This window comes from Pleurodeles waltl, chromosome 6, assembly GCF_031143425.1.
Source record: "Pleurodeles waltl isolate 20211129_DDA chromosome 6, aPleWal1.hap1.20221129, whole genome shotgun sequence".
Classification (NCBI taxonomy): domain Eukaryota; kingdom Metazoa; phylum Chordata; class Amphibia; order Caudata; family Salamandridae; genus Pleurodeles; species Pleurodeles waltl.
Genome location: NC_090445.1, coordinates 983,012,125 through 983,027,562, shown reverse-complemented (window position 1 = coordinate 983,027,562; position 15,438 = coordinate 983,012,125). Strand labels below are relative to the sequence as shown.

General features: G+C 41.7%; 1 protein-coding gene and 1 long non-coding RNA gene across 3 annotated transcripts in view; one reads left to right on the top strand and one right to left on the bottom strand.

Moving 5' to 3' along the window:
* The window catches only part of SLC16A12 (solute carrier family 16 member 12), a 511,884-nt gene that overhangs the window by 265,508 nt on the left and 230,938 nt on the right, over positions 1–15,438 (top strand). The window lies entirely within an intron of this gene.
* Positions 1–15,438, bottom strand: part of LOC138300460 (uncharacterized) — a 90,753-nt gene that overhangs the window by 74,809 nt on the left and 506 nt on the right. The window lies entirely within an intron of this gene.

Below are 15,438 nucleotides of genomic sequence, written 5' to 3'. Positions count from 1 at the left end.
GTCATGAGCGTGATGCATGTTCTTTGTCTGTTCTGACCCAAGTCCATGGTGGTGTAAACAGTTTCCACGGTTGGATTGAGCCTCACTCAGGGTGAGAGCATTGTGATGGGACATCCTTTAACTGTTATGGTCCCTCACTCCATAGAAGTTTTGCTTACCCAAACCAAGACTCAGCACCTGACGAACGCCAGGTTGATACGGTACGAAATTGTCATCCTGGGTTCCCCCAATGTAACATTGAAAAGGTGTACAGTGCTTAGCCCAGCAACTTTGCTTCCAAACGAAAAATACTGAGGTTGACAAATTGAAAAGGGGTTGAACATGACTGTCTGGAGGATACTGATTTGTGCAAAAAACCAAGACCTGACATTAAAGATACTCGATTGGAAGAAAATGACCAAATTGTTTTTGTTGATGGTTCCTGATTAAGAGACAACATGGGACATGGGAACATTGAGAGCAGGATTTGCTGTGTGCACATTTTCAGGTATACTCGAAGCATCCTGGCTTTGAGGAGTATATTCTGCACAAGTGGCTGAATTAGTGGCTCTTACTAGAGCATGCCATGCTTCTGCACAGCTTAAAGTTACCATACATACTGATAGCCAGTATGGATTTAGAGTAGTCCATGACTTTGGCCAGCTGTAGTCACAGAGAGGTTTCCTGACCTCTTCTCATTCTACGGTTAGAAATGGTGAAATAATCCATGACTTATTACTAGCTATACAACTGCCTGAAAAGATTGCTGAGATGAAATGCAGTGCACACCTGAAATCACAAGATTTTGTGTCAATGGGAAATGGATATGCAGATCAAGTCGCAAGGTTTTGCACATTGAACTGTATATTGTTCAAAGACAAATGGGAATTGTTACCTGAGGAAAAAAACTGTACCAGTTATGCTTTGCATGTAATTGACACATTGGAAGCCTTAAAAGTGCTTCAAGAGAATGTTGACAGGGAGGAAAAGAAAAATTGGCTAAAGTTAAAATGTTTTCAGTGTGAGGACAACGTATGGGTGTATGGGGAGGGACAAGTGGTCTTAGCGATCAGTTTGTTGACTCAAATGGCTAGATATTATCATAGTCAAGCACATGTTGCAAGGGATGCCATGATTCGTACCTTTAAGCAGGTCTGGTGTAATCCAAAATGTAGACAGGTTGCCAAAGCAATTTGCCCTTGCTGCATCACCTGTCAGCTGATGAACATGGCTAAAGGAACTGTGATCAACATGAGCCATATTGGGAGAGTGGGAGGTCCATATAGCACAATGCAGATGGATTTAATTGAGATGCCTTCCTTTGTATGGAGATTTGAGATATGTGCTGTTGTTTTTTGTATCTTAGTCACTGGATTGAAGCTTACCCTACACGAAGGAACAGTAGCAAAGTTACTGCTTAGAGAAGTGATACCTCATTTTGGTTTTCCCATCTCTTTAGAATTAGATAGTGGAAGTCACTTCAGCAATGAAGTAATCAAATTGCTATGTTCAGCTTTAAACATTGAGCAGAAGTTGCATTGTAGCTACCTCCCTGATGCTTCAGGACTTGTTGAGCATATGAATGGTACCTTAAAGTCAAGAATAGCAAAAATGTGTGCGTCCACAAATCTGAAGCGGCCAGATGCACTGCTGTTAGTTCTGATGAGTATGAGAAACACACCTTACAGGAAAACTGGACTCTTGCCACAACAAATCCTCATGGGCAAAGCAATGAGATTGCCAGCCGTTTCTGCGAATGCCCTTGAGAACATAACAGATGATATGGTGTTGGACTACTGCAAAGGTCTGGCTGATGTGGTTCACTCTTTCTCTCATCAGATGAAAGCCACCACACGGCAACCATCACAAGATCAAAGCCACAACCTGAGAGCGGGAGGTTGGGTTGTGATAAGAAAACACATGAAGAAGACTTGCTTGGAGCCTCGGTGGAAAGGCCTTTACCAAGTAGTACTGGTTACTACTACAGATGTGGCGTGCGTTGGAGTTCCGAACTGGATCCATACAAGCTATACTCGGAAAGTACCCTGTCTTTTAGACGATGAAGAGGGATTGTTGAGAGTACCAACAACTTCCAGACCAACTCCAGAATAGGAAAGAGGAGCAGGAGGATCAGAGACTGAATCTGAGCAAACTGAAAGCAGTCCAAATACTCCTGTGAGAGGCAAAGTGGAAGAAATACAGGAGAGTGACAGTGGACCCACCTCAACTGAGGCAGCGGGAGAGTCTAGTCAGAAGAGGGCTCTCTCACAAGCAGACAGTCTTGAGAGACAAACAGAGCAAATGACAGACCCAGAGGGGGAAGGAGTTGAGGTACATCAAAGCCAAAACGATCTGACTCCTCCAGAACCAGTAACAGGTATATCAAGAGAAAATCCTGCAGAGCAGAGAGACGTTACCAGTCCAACACTGAAAAGAGCACTGACAAGAGGTCCACTGAAAGGAGATAAGTGGCCGAAATCACAAGCCAAGAGGAAAGAAGCAATTACAGTTACAACAATAGAGGAAGAAATAGACACAAGAAAAGATGATCTGCGTGATGGAGAATTAAGTAGAGATTGCAGATTGAAAAGAAACCGAACTGCAGATCGAAGGTACTCAGGTCCTGAATGGCCATATGCAAGAACAAGTGAATGGCAGAATTAATTTTTGTCTTTTTTTTTTGATTGAGAAATCCCAGGTCAATATTTTGGCACATGAAGAAGATTATTGAACTGAACTTTGTTAAGTTGTGAACAAAAAAGAAAAAAAGACAATTGAAAGTAACTGGAAGAGACTTTTAAAATAACCTGATTTGACAAGCTGCTAAGCCGCTTTTTGTCAAGCTACCCATTTTTGACAGAGGGTCCAGGAAAAGAGACTGAAAGCTGTAAATAACTGCCAAAGAGGACTGAAGATTTTTCTTTTCTTTTTTTCTTTTTGCTGTTTAGCTATACATTTTCCTCTTCTACTTTCTGACTCTTTACAGATCATGAGTAACCAAAACCAGCAGTTTACGATAAAACTGTGCTATGAATACATAGGTATTGTTTTATCTATTTTGTGCATGATAGGGTGTTTGTTATTGATTGTGTCTATGACGTTTCTTGACAAGATTGTGGCCAACCACACTGCTGCTTTAGAGACAACTACTACACTTACAGAATTAGATACGTTTAGGATAGATGAGAAATACTTGCACGTAGACAACAATCAAGAAGACCTTTCTTCTAATGTTTTCTATCGCCTATTGCGTGAGTATGTTGAGACGATGGTTGCAAGAGAATGTTATTTGTGCACACAGATTCCTTCATAAGTAGAGGAAGGAATTACTTTTCATAGTTTGCCTCTTACTTATGGAATAAGTTGTAGTCTTTTACTAACAAGATTCTATAACCAGGAATACATTCAGTATTTCCATTCGAACCATGAAGTGGTGTTTTTGTTTGTTCCTATAATTAAGTACCTGAGCAGAGTAGCTAAAGAAAATAATATAGAGTTAATGAGAGGATTCTTTCAACCTACTTTGACATTTGGCACAGCTTATGCTCACAGGAGCAAACTCACATGCTTGCTGACACCTTTGGAAAAGAGCTTCTTAGATCAGACAGATGACAGGAGAAAAGCATTAAAGGAGAAGTTAGAGAAAGGCTTAGAGAAAAGAACATTTAGAAATGATCATGCATTTAGCGAAATAAAGACACAGGGAAATTAGCTTTAGATGCACAACACATAGGGAAGCTTTGTGGAGATAGGCCTAAATCTAGAACTGACATGTTGTTTATGAGAACGCGTGTGTTTTTGTTTCAGAGTAAGTGGACATTTATGTTAAAAGGACAAGAACCAGCAATTCCAGGAGTTTATTACATCCATGGACCAAATGCGTATTACCGTCTTCCAAGGGGATGGTATGGCACATGTAACGTGGGGATAGTTTTCCCAAAGATTTTTCAACTTGAGAACCAGAACAAAGTACCTACTTTGATTGAATTACATCATGTTAGACAAAAGCGAGAGTCTTATTCTGCCACAATGGGAGATATTTTTGGAGTGATAATTCCTTCAGTGGGAGTTATTCTGAATTCAGTGAAAATTCAAAAGTTGTCTACTATTGTGGATAACATGTTGACAACGTTTTCAGGAGCCATGATCCTAATGGATACACAAATGGCTCTGGTGAGACCTATGAGTCTTCAAAACCACCTTGACTTAAACATTATTTTAGCAAAGGACGGCGGAGTTTGTAAAATGCTGAACTCACAACATTGTTGCACATTTATACCGCATAACAGTAAATACATTTTAGGCTTAATTAACAATCTAACTAATGAGAGCACTGATATGAATAGCTGGAAGAACCTGGAGTTTGCGAAAAGTTTGGCAAAGGTTTTGCTTCTATGGGAAATTAGCTTGGCAACATTGGGAAAGGGATAATTTTGAAAATAATACAAGTAGTATTGATTATTGTGATTTGTAGAATGGGAACATGGGGAATTTATACATTGTATCATGTGATGAAAATTAGAAAATTAAAAAAAAGATCAGAGGAGGGAAGAAATTAAAATGGAGAAGCTCCTGAGGGACATTTAAAAAGGGATATAAGAAATAAAAGTTATAAGGAAAGCAAATTTTAGGTGAACAAAAATTTGTATGGCATGATGTAAAGTGTGATTACATATTTAGTCATCACAGGAAGGATTGTGAATGCTGGATTTATTAGTAATGAATTTATATATTATAAGTTATGAATTTGAATAGAATTAGGCTAATTTAGAAAATAATGTGTGACTTGGAAAATGTGCCCTCTTGAGTGGCCGACATATTACTTAATGCTTTTAGTGAATGCACATTAATCATTATTCAAAGTGTATGTGTAGAGAAAATTGGAGTGATGTGTTATATTAATGATTTTATGTATTTTCTTATTGATGGTAGGCCTAAAGTTAGCGAGGTTTGGGCCTGGTTTGAACAGCCTCATGTTAAGCTGCAATGTCCGAATAAAAATTGTGGGAATGTATGTTCAGAGAAATAGAGATGTATTGTTCACACTGTGTTGACCAAGTGTTTAGCAGATTTCTTTAACTTTCTCATGCAAACTGATTGCTAGAATGTCTTGTACTAGCAGTTGCCACTTTGTAAGTTCGATGCATGAGACAGCGCTGTTCCCAGGAACCAACAATGTATGCACTGACTGGTGTAAGGATTGTTACAAGAAAGTTACCTGACGAGCCTGACGAAGGGACACAAAAGGATGATGGACGGAGTACTGAACAATGCACAAACTTACCCCCAGTCACAGATCTTGTTTTAATCCATCATTCTTTTGCTCACCATGCCAAAGTTTGGACACAGCCATATGCAGATCAGTCTTGACCTTGTTCCTCATGCGAACAGTCCAGCCCGAACTGCCAGTCCTGGTCCTCCCTGAATTGGAAGCAAGCATCCTGGGACTGGTTTCAGGGTATTACCCTTCATCAGCCAGGCTAGCTTGAATCCAGTGGCACAGTGAGAACGGGACCCACGTCTGAGCATACCCTTCCCACTTAGGGCAACTTTACCAACACAAAAGGATGATGGACGGAGTGCTGAACAATGCAAACACTCACCCCCAGTCACAGATCTGGTTTTAATCCATCGTTCTTTTGCTCACCATGCCATCCCAGTTTAGACACAGCCATATGCAAATTAGTCTTGACCTTGTTCCTCATGGGAACAGTCCAGCCCTAACTGCCAGGCCAGGTCCTCCCTGAACTGGAAGCAAGCATTCTGGTACTGGTTTCAGGGTATCACCCTTCATCAGCCAGGCTAGCTTGAATCCAGTGGCACAGTGAACACGGGACCCATGTCTGGGCATACGCTTCCCACTTAGGGCAACTTTGGTAACACAAAAGGATGATGGACAGAGTGCTGAACTATGCAAACACTCACCCCCAGTCACAGATCTGGTTTTAATCCATCGTTCTTTTGCTCACCATGCCACCCCAGTTTGGACCCAGCCATATGCAAATCAGTCTTGACCCTGTTCCTCACGGAAACAGTCCAGCCCGAACTGCCAGGCCTGGTCCTCCCTGGACTGGAAGCAAGCATCCTGGGACTGGTTTCAGGGTATTACCCTTCATCAGCCAGGCTAGCTTGAATGCAGTGGCACAGTGAGCAAAGGACCCACGTCTGGGCATACCCTTCCCTCTTAGGGCAACTTTACCAACACAGAAGGATGATGGATGGAGAGCTGAACAATGAAAACACTCACCCCCAGTCACAGATCTGGTTTAAATCCATTGTTCTTTTGCTCACCATGCCACCCCAGTTTGGACCCAGCCATATGCAAATCAGTCTTGAATCTGTTCCTCATGGGAACAGTCCAGCCCAAACTGCCAAGCCAGGTCCTTCCTGGACCGGAAGCAAGCATCCTGGGACCGGTTTCAGGGTATCAACATTCATCAGCCAGGCTAACTTAAATCCAGTGGCACAGTGAACACAGGACCCATGTCTGGGCATACCCTTCCCACTTAGGGCAACTTTAGCAACACAAAATGATGATGGACGGAGTGCTGAACAATGTAAACACTCACCCCCAGTCACAGATCTGGTTTTAATCCATCATTCTATTGCTCACCATGCCACCCCAGTTTGGACCCAGCAATATGCAAATCAGTCTTGACCCTGTTCCTCATGGGAATAGTCCAGCCCGAACTGCCAGGCCAGGTTCTCCCTAGCCTGATGATGGGAACAGGAAAAGAGGAGACAATCATTGACGTGATAAAACAGTTTAGTTATATCTTAGATTTGGGGTTTAATTCTTATTGGATTGACTGTAAACGTACAATTTCCTGACCAGTGGTGACATAGGAAGTTCTTTAGGTGATTCTACCTTAGCCCGACTGCGCAGAGAAGAAGCGCGCCTTTCCTACTTTGATTTCCTCCGTAAAGGTTCTGTTTGAGGAGCTGAGCAGTTCCTGATGACTTTATTTCTAAACTTTAACTTTAAAGCTTGATGGCTAAATGATTGATGCTGTCCCTTAGAGATTTCTCTTAAATGGTTCAGATTGCTTAGAGACCCCTGGGTCTGAGCTATTTCTTTTTCATTGCTCTTTGCTGAAGATGAACAGATGGACGTTCAACTGATGAAGAAAATTGCAGCTTGCTGATCTGTATTGAGGAGAGGTATAACAAAATGTTTTTGTCTTCTTGGAGATTTTATCAGTTGTTTCTATGTACCAACCGCTAATTTTGGTAGAGCCATAGTTAGATGTTTTTACAAAATAACTTTTGACTAAAATTGTTTTGCATGAAGCCCAAACATGCTATTCTTATCAGAGCGGTACTTAGGGGGACACTGGAGATGCTAACAAATTATTATTATTAAAAGAGTTGTTGTTGTTCATTTGCTGAATCTAGATGTATGCAATTTCTATTACTCAGTTATTCTTGCTACTAATTTGTACTGTGATTCTTGAATGCTTAACAGTCAATGCTTTAGCTAAATTGAGATTCTTTAGAAGATTTTGTCAACCAGTGTTGTTTGTGTATGTATTTCAGTTGGTTATGAAACTAATTTACGTGATATTAGCATTGTTAATCTAGGGCAATAAACATTTTCACTTTTACTAAAGGTGTGGTTATTCATGGCCAAATAGGTCATGGTACGTGACAATCATTGAGTCTAGAGATATATTTGTTGATGTTTATTGATTATGATGTTGTATTTACATTGAATAAGGACTTATGGTGGAATCACCGTAAGCGTAGTCAAAAGGTCTATCAAACGATAAAAGACCAAATAAGGACTGACGTAGTAACAGTACAGAGTCAGGGTTCAGGCATACACACAAGGAACAAAATAGGAGCTGACAGCTTCTCCAAATACCGTTTGCCTATTTAAAGCACAATGGGCACCCTTCCCCCCTGGACCCTGGTGTATTTCACCAGCTGCTTCATGCTAGCTACAAACCTGCCATTATTGTGTAGGCAACCCTAAATTAGGATTAACCAAGGTAGGTCCAAGAAGACTTGCTCTTTGCCAGATTGTCAGGATACTAATGAATCCATTTAGATCCATTGTATGTAAGTGTATCTTAAATTGAGTGTGGTAATTTGGAATGGATTTGACCATCCTAGACCTACAATGGATGCCCTAAGCTCAGGCAGTGCTGTTACAGAGTTAGTGAGATGCAGTGATACCTGGTTATGCTGTGCTCAGAAAGTGCTGTTAGAAGTATGTGGTGTGGGTTTACCAGAAGGATGAACTAAAACTACATAAACACAGGATATACAATGTGTTCAGACACACAGTGGGTAACTGCAAATCTAGACACACACTGCTAGACACATTGATGTAATATGCACAAGGAAAACAGCTGACAACATTTTTGAACCATTTATGAGATAGTAAACTCATTCCTGTTGTCAATTAAAGCAACTTACCGCCACATTGGCTAGAAGATGAGAGATACTGGACTTCCCGAGCATAAAAGTCATTAACAAGCCCCAGTTCTAACCTTGATAGAGGGAGGTGGAAGCCTCTCTTCAGGAATGTTTCCCCTTTTGCTTACCAATGGCAGGGCAGGTGGAGGAAGAGATAGGAGCAATTAGATGACAAGATACCTGCATCCGTTAGCAATTGTCCAAACACCTTGTTATATGGGTGTTGATGGCACCCCTACCAAATTTTAATATGGCCTACCCGGGAGAAAGATTGGTAATGGGAGCAAAGAGCCCTGCCAACCCCGGATTTTGAGAAACCATGTCATCTCCTCCTCGGGGCTCTGGGTGTTCCTAATGTGGAATCAAAAGAGATTCCTTGGCCCCTGGGAGGGAGGGCTGATTCCTCACAACCACACATCCAGAGAGACCTTGTTATCCTTGCTATCCTCCTTATTTCTACTAGGGGTTGGTTCTGCCAGGTGGATCCAGAATAGAGGCACTTTCACAACCAAGTTGATGCTCTCCACTGCCCAGCCATTATCCTACCACTGCCCTTTGTCCCTTCATCTGGGGGATATTACTGTCACACGTGAAGTCAAGGGAGCAGGATGTGGTAGTGGCAGACAGTAGGCCTCAGTGGAGGTGGTGCCTGCACACAGGTATAACTAGACCCCTTAGTTACAGAATCCACTTGAAATAGTTCCATCTTAAAATACCACCTTGTGCCATGTGTTCATGGGCATTGGCTGCTCTTGCTCAGTGCAGAGCAAACACCTGCTTTTGTGAACCTACAATGTGAAAAGAGATAATGCATTATTTTAGACATCACTTCTCAGAAACTGAAAGAGACAAACCTGTCTCACTGCTTCCGAGGTGTACTGCCTGAACAGCTCTGCGTTGAGCCGGAACTGGCCATTATTATTAGGCCGCAGGGAGGTTGGGTAACTGGCATTCAACAGCAAGGATGTAGGTGCAATGTGTACCCTATGTGCCAGTTAATACATAAATAAGATTATTAATGTTAGTTTGTTTTTTTGGCAGCTGAATAGATGGGTTGTGAAATACTCCTATGATAGTTTCGAAACCTGTGTACACATGCATAATGAGGCACAAGGCACTGCCCTGTTGTGCTCAGCAGGTATTTACATGTCACATTTCGGATACTCCGTCCGTCTGTACTTACATCGGGGAAGAATCAATGTATAAAGTAAGCTATGTCTTTTTTTTTCACTGTTTTAACAGTAATGTGTTCTCTGGAATAGAAATATAGAAACACCTTAAGTACTGTGGGGAAATGGGACTGGAAATGCCATTCTGTTGGACTTTTCTTTGCCATTGCGTGGGCATTTTTCGAATGATAATATAAATATCTGCTAGTGCACCGTTTTTAAGTGATGTTTGTGGCTATTTTTATTAATTTTTCTTGCTGAGGCTGCAAGGGACTGGATATGTTTGAGTGCACAGAGCTGACCGAATGCTTCAACAGGACATAACACGCAAGGCACAAAACACGATGACTGTCTTGCAATAGTGAGTGTTAAACCTCACAGTATCACGTAGCAACCTGTGAAAATGGGAGCCAGCTCGTCAGTATAGCGTGCAGAGCAACATTCGCAAGGTCCTATTTTTAAGTTCTCAGCCAAATGCAATCTGAGACTCTGTTGATGTGATTTGGGTTTGTAGTTTATCAAAATAAATCTTGATGGGTTCCTGTCCGCTTCATTATGTCTGCGGGGATAAATTCCCCAGACAGAAGCAACTAGAGGAGTGCTGGCACTCATTCGGAGGCATCAGACAGAGTGCAGGCCGCTGCCACCAATGGGCAACTTTGCCCTCAGGTGACCCCGAGGATTCTGACTTTTAACCCAACCACGGAGGCACACTTGGTGCATTTGTAGAGCCACTATCTACGTACATATGCGTGAATTAATAAACATATATAAATGCTTACACAAATAAAACGTTAAAAGCCCTAGAATGAGAGAGCTCAAATACTTTTTATCTGGCTTTAATACCTTACTGACAATGATGGAAACAGAAACATTTACTCTGGGAGCTCATCGTAGTGGGAGTTCCGTGGAAGCACTGAGTCCACTGAGCAGGTCTAGGGATGACGTACGTATGTATAATAACAGGGAGCTAAAAGACTGACTAGGTGAAATGTACTTTCTGAGTGAAAAGTATTTTAAAAATAAAGCTGGTCATTTATAAAGATTGAAATTATTGAATTAAATGCACAGTTTTGAAAGCCTGTGTGTCCCTTCAGGGTTGGGGCTCCTGCACAATGTCAGGACAGGCTGACCACTACCAAATTCTTTTAAACAAAAAAAAACAAATAACCTGTTGACTATTGGGCTTTCTGGTTGGTGCTTGGGAGGCTAGAAATGCCCCTGAGCAGGGATCACAACGAAAACAATTGGAGCCTAAAGAAACTGTGTAAAACACACGTCAGCTTGAGTTAAACATTTGAAAAGGAAATCCCTTAGGTGCGACAACCAAATTCCAATATTTAGTGGGAGTGCGAGATTCACATCACGAGGTAATGAAGAGGACTTCATAGTTTCATCCTTTATGCTAAAGCAGTTTGTATTACATGCATCACTAGCATCAATAACAGTAAAACGGATGGCACACCTGAAAGACATTGCAATTATAAAACTTAATTAGTAAAATATTCACACTCATATCAGTGAATGTTTTTTCACTTAAAAAATGTATTGCTAGGACGGCATCCATGTTTATTTAAGTGGTGGCATGTTTTCTTTTTTTAATGGCACATGCTTGCAATAGCAAAAATAAATAAAAAAGACATAGTATAGTGCCAGCTTGCAAAGGCCAGACCTTTTAACTTTGCCAACGATTTCCTTATTTGTATAGTTTTATTCTTACTGATAAATATTTCGATTTAGATTATGCCATTTTCAAAATCTGTACTTATAGTTCTACACCTACTTTTGAGTGTTGGATTTTAAATTTATGGGAGGATGCGAAAGTCACAAAACTCCTTGAGTCCTCTTGGAAAACCTTTCTTTTAAGAATTCACCTTTCCACTTATCTGAGGCAATTCTGCATGCACAATTTACAGTTATGCAAGCAAAAATAGTCTTGTAAGAATCAAATTGTAATTTTTAACTATTTTCTTTTTATCTGCAGAGGAAAAATGTTATTTCTCCATAGAGAAACTCCTTACCTTACTCCACTTTTTCACAGGTGTGCTCTGTTAAGTTATGTTATGTGTATTTGTAAAGCGCACTCAAGTTATCTTGTCACTGAAGGTGTACATGTCTAGCTTTGCCTATGGTAGGTTGATTAGTTTAAAAGCTAGCTCTTCAGCTTCTTGTGGAATTTAAGAAGAGAGGAGGATGCTCTGATATGAAGTGGGAGGCCGTTCCACACTTTAGGAGTGATGTAAGAGAATGCCGGTCTTCCTGATTTAGGGGCAGATTTATCATTATTTCATGCTTCAAGCCACCTTGGTGTACTGCACTGCATGAAAGGGAAAGGACAGGAATGTGCTGTATTGAACATGATACATGCATTCCTGTTTTTTCCTTATGCTGGCGCACAATCAGCTGCTTAAGACCAAGGCAGGCACCCTTGATCCATGGTGCAAGGGTGGCTGCTTTGCAGGATTGTTTTTGTGCAGGGAGGGACACCTTCCCACACAAGAACAAACCTCAGAGGCATTTTCTGCAGCACACTTAGATTGAGGAAATAACAAGGAGAAATAAAGATATGTCTCATTGTTGCACCTCCGCTGGGGAATTGTATCATTTTGACACATTCCCAGGTTTACTTGTGTTGGCAAATCTGGGAATGCGCCAAAACCAATGGGTGGATGTGTGGAAACCCCCTATGTTCCACCCATGGAACTCCTCCCAGGAGCAGAGTATTGTAAGGCAGCGATTTGTGCTGCCTTAAGTTGCTCCAGATTTATCAAGCCATTCAGGTCCATGCAAGGTGGCCTTGCATCGCTTAATAATTCTCACTTAGGTCTGCATCTGCCTTTCGTGGTGCAAGATTGATGCAAAACCCTTGAGAAATATGCCCTCTAACTCTTTGTATGTGTGGGATCTGTGCGAGTAGGATTCCTGTGGACCGGAGGTGTCTGGGTGGTTGTTGGAAGGACATGCAACTGTTCATGTAGGTGATGCCTAAATTGTGTAGTGCCTTGAATGTATGTGTCAGTAGTTTGAAATGTGTGTATATGTGCATTGGGAACCTGTGGAGCCCCGTGAGGTGTGGTGAGACGTGAGTTCTGTGTGGAAGGTTGAGGATGAGTCTGGCTGCGGAGTTCTAGATGGTTTGTAGTCTTTTAGTGAGTTGCTTGATGATGCCAGTGTAGAGGCTGTTCCCGTAGTGTAACATGCTGTTGTCTAGGGTGTGAGTGACAGTTTTTCTTTTGATGCTTGGGAGCCATTTGAATATCTCTCTCAGCATCTTCAGGGTATGGAGGCAGGATGCAGTGACAGCACTGACTTGTGCGGTCATATTCACTTTGCTGTCTATGATTACCCTGAGATTCCTGGCATGGGTGCTGGGCGTGGGTGTGGGTCCGAATTCAGCCAACTAACGATAACTACTTTGTCTTGTCAATGAACCTTGAGGCACTCCAGATATGAGTTTATGGGCTTCCAGGTAAGATACCAGGCTAAAAGCTTGACTTCTACCCATTAACAAGGAACAGATCCAGCAGAGAGTGGGTCCTTGGATGATAGTCTCATGCAGGCACCTGATGAGGATGGTATGTGAGACCGTGTCAAAGGATGCAGAGAGGTCTAGGAGAATAAGGACAGCTATGTCTCCACTGTTGATGATCATTCAAATGTTGTCTCTGGTGGTGATGAGTGCTGTTTCAGTACTGTGGTTTCACCTGAATCCAGACTGCATGTCATTGAGGAACTGGTGGTTGCTGAGGTGGCTAGTGAAGCGGCAGTTGATTAGTTTCTCTAACACGGCAGGTATGATCAGAGGGAGATGGGTCTGTATTTGGAAAGCATGTCTGGGTCAGGGGATGGTTTCCTGAGCAGGGGCATGACAGTGGCATATTTCAAGGTGTTGGGAATGTAGTTGAGTTGATGGAGGCATTGAGGATGGGTATTAGTCCCTGACCGATATAAGTCCCTTGATGAATGTGTGGTGGAGGAAGGGTCAGGTGGAGCCCGGAGTGAATGTTGTTCATGGTAGCAGTGATTTTGACTGTGGTGACTGGGGGCCATGAGATCAGGGTTCTTTCTTTGGCCGAGATGGAAAGTGGAGTTGCAATGGTGATGGTGTGCTGTTGAGGATGCTGTATATGGAGGTGATTCACCTTAATACCCTGAGAAAGTATTTACCCTTGCCCTTGACTGGAAGACATTTCCAAAATAATACATTATTTCTTCTCTCGAAAATATATTCTGATGTTACAAGCCTTCCTATTATACCATTTCCCCATAATCTACCAAAGACTCTAAATACCTATAAAACATCTATTTATTTTTATGTTAATTAGCATCATATGTATTCACTGAACATAAGAATAAAAGTATGGTACTAATCATTGACTGGGTAGTTTGTATTTATGATTCGTATGTCGTGATTTATTGCATCTATTTATTCATTGGGACATTTTTTGTTGTTGTAGATAACATTCTGAAAACACCAATGAATGTCCAATACAGTATATAATAAAACTTTGCAACAGTAAACTGTGGGTAACTTGCTAGCACATACACAGCAAGGGTCAAGGTATGTACATATCGACACTGTGACAATCTGAACTAGTAGTATATTACCCTGTGTCATATGAAGTACATCTTCAATGTCATGTTTTAAAAGGTAGAGAAGAGCAGCCCCGATTCCTTATAGGTAATAGAGATGTGCTGGTCCAATTTATTGATGGGTAGAGGTAAAAACAATGCTCTTCATAGGCGCCATCGAGCAGCATTGCAGGGTTGCGGTAAAAGGAATAGCAGACTAGCCCATGTCATGAAAGGTGCGAATGAAAAAGATTGCACCGTCTGCCACCAGCTCACCCACCCTTTGGTCACACAAACGAAGGGCGGGGTAGACTTGTGCCGACAAAGATATGTTGCTTAGTCTAACATCAGGGCCAGAATACCCAGTGGCCGGGGGCTTCTACATTCATGCATTGTATTCTCACTGGCTTGATGATAATTGAGCAAGGCTAGGTTTATTGCGCTGCTACGAGGAGTCAGCACCCACCCCCTCGCAAAACAGGGGCTCTTTGTTATGACACCAAAGCATGTCATTATTGTTAAATGGAATGGTATTGCGCATAATATGTAATTCTCACTTGATTTGAACAGCATTATTTACTTATTAGTAATATTTGTAAAGAGAAATCTAGCCACAGGAGTCTACAAAATTAAGTATGCAGAAAGAAAAGTTTCAGGGTGTAAAGAGACGTGCAGGTGAGCAATGGGGGATACTAGGCCCGGATGTACTAATCCCATGCTCAAACTGGGATGTGTAATTTGTACACTGACTGGTTTACCATGGGAATGCAACTTGCAATGCAACGTATGTATTAGTAAGTACCATTGCCAACAGTACATTTGCAGCGAATTGCAAAGTGACCTTCCTACTGACTATTAGTTTTAGCAATATTAGCATTAGCATATTGAGTTTGCGACCCCCAGTGATTATCTATGAATGGAGGGATGAAGGCCTCCACCGGACATCGGTGCTCCATCCCTGCATTTACAGTCCCAAAAAGGAACCAGTTTTTTAAAGCAGCCCATTCCTATTTAATGCTTCAGTGCTGTTGTCTTTTTTTTTAAAAACTCATGTTTGGGAGGACATTGAGGTCAAAAAGCAGTGGTCTTTTGACCGCTGCCTACTCCCTCGAGGCTACCAACAACATTCCCAAAGGGAAAGATGTCCCACATGAATACATTCCTCTAAGAATCCCAGAGGGGAGAGAGGAATACCCTTTTCATGCAATCTCCTATGTGTGATGTGACCAGGGTCCCAACATCCTTATGAGTGACAAAAACGTTTCCAATTTGTAGAAGGGTTTTTTGAATAGGAAAA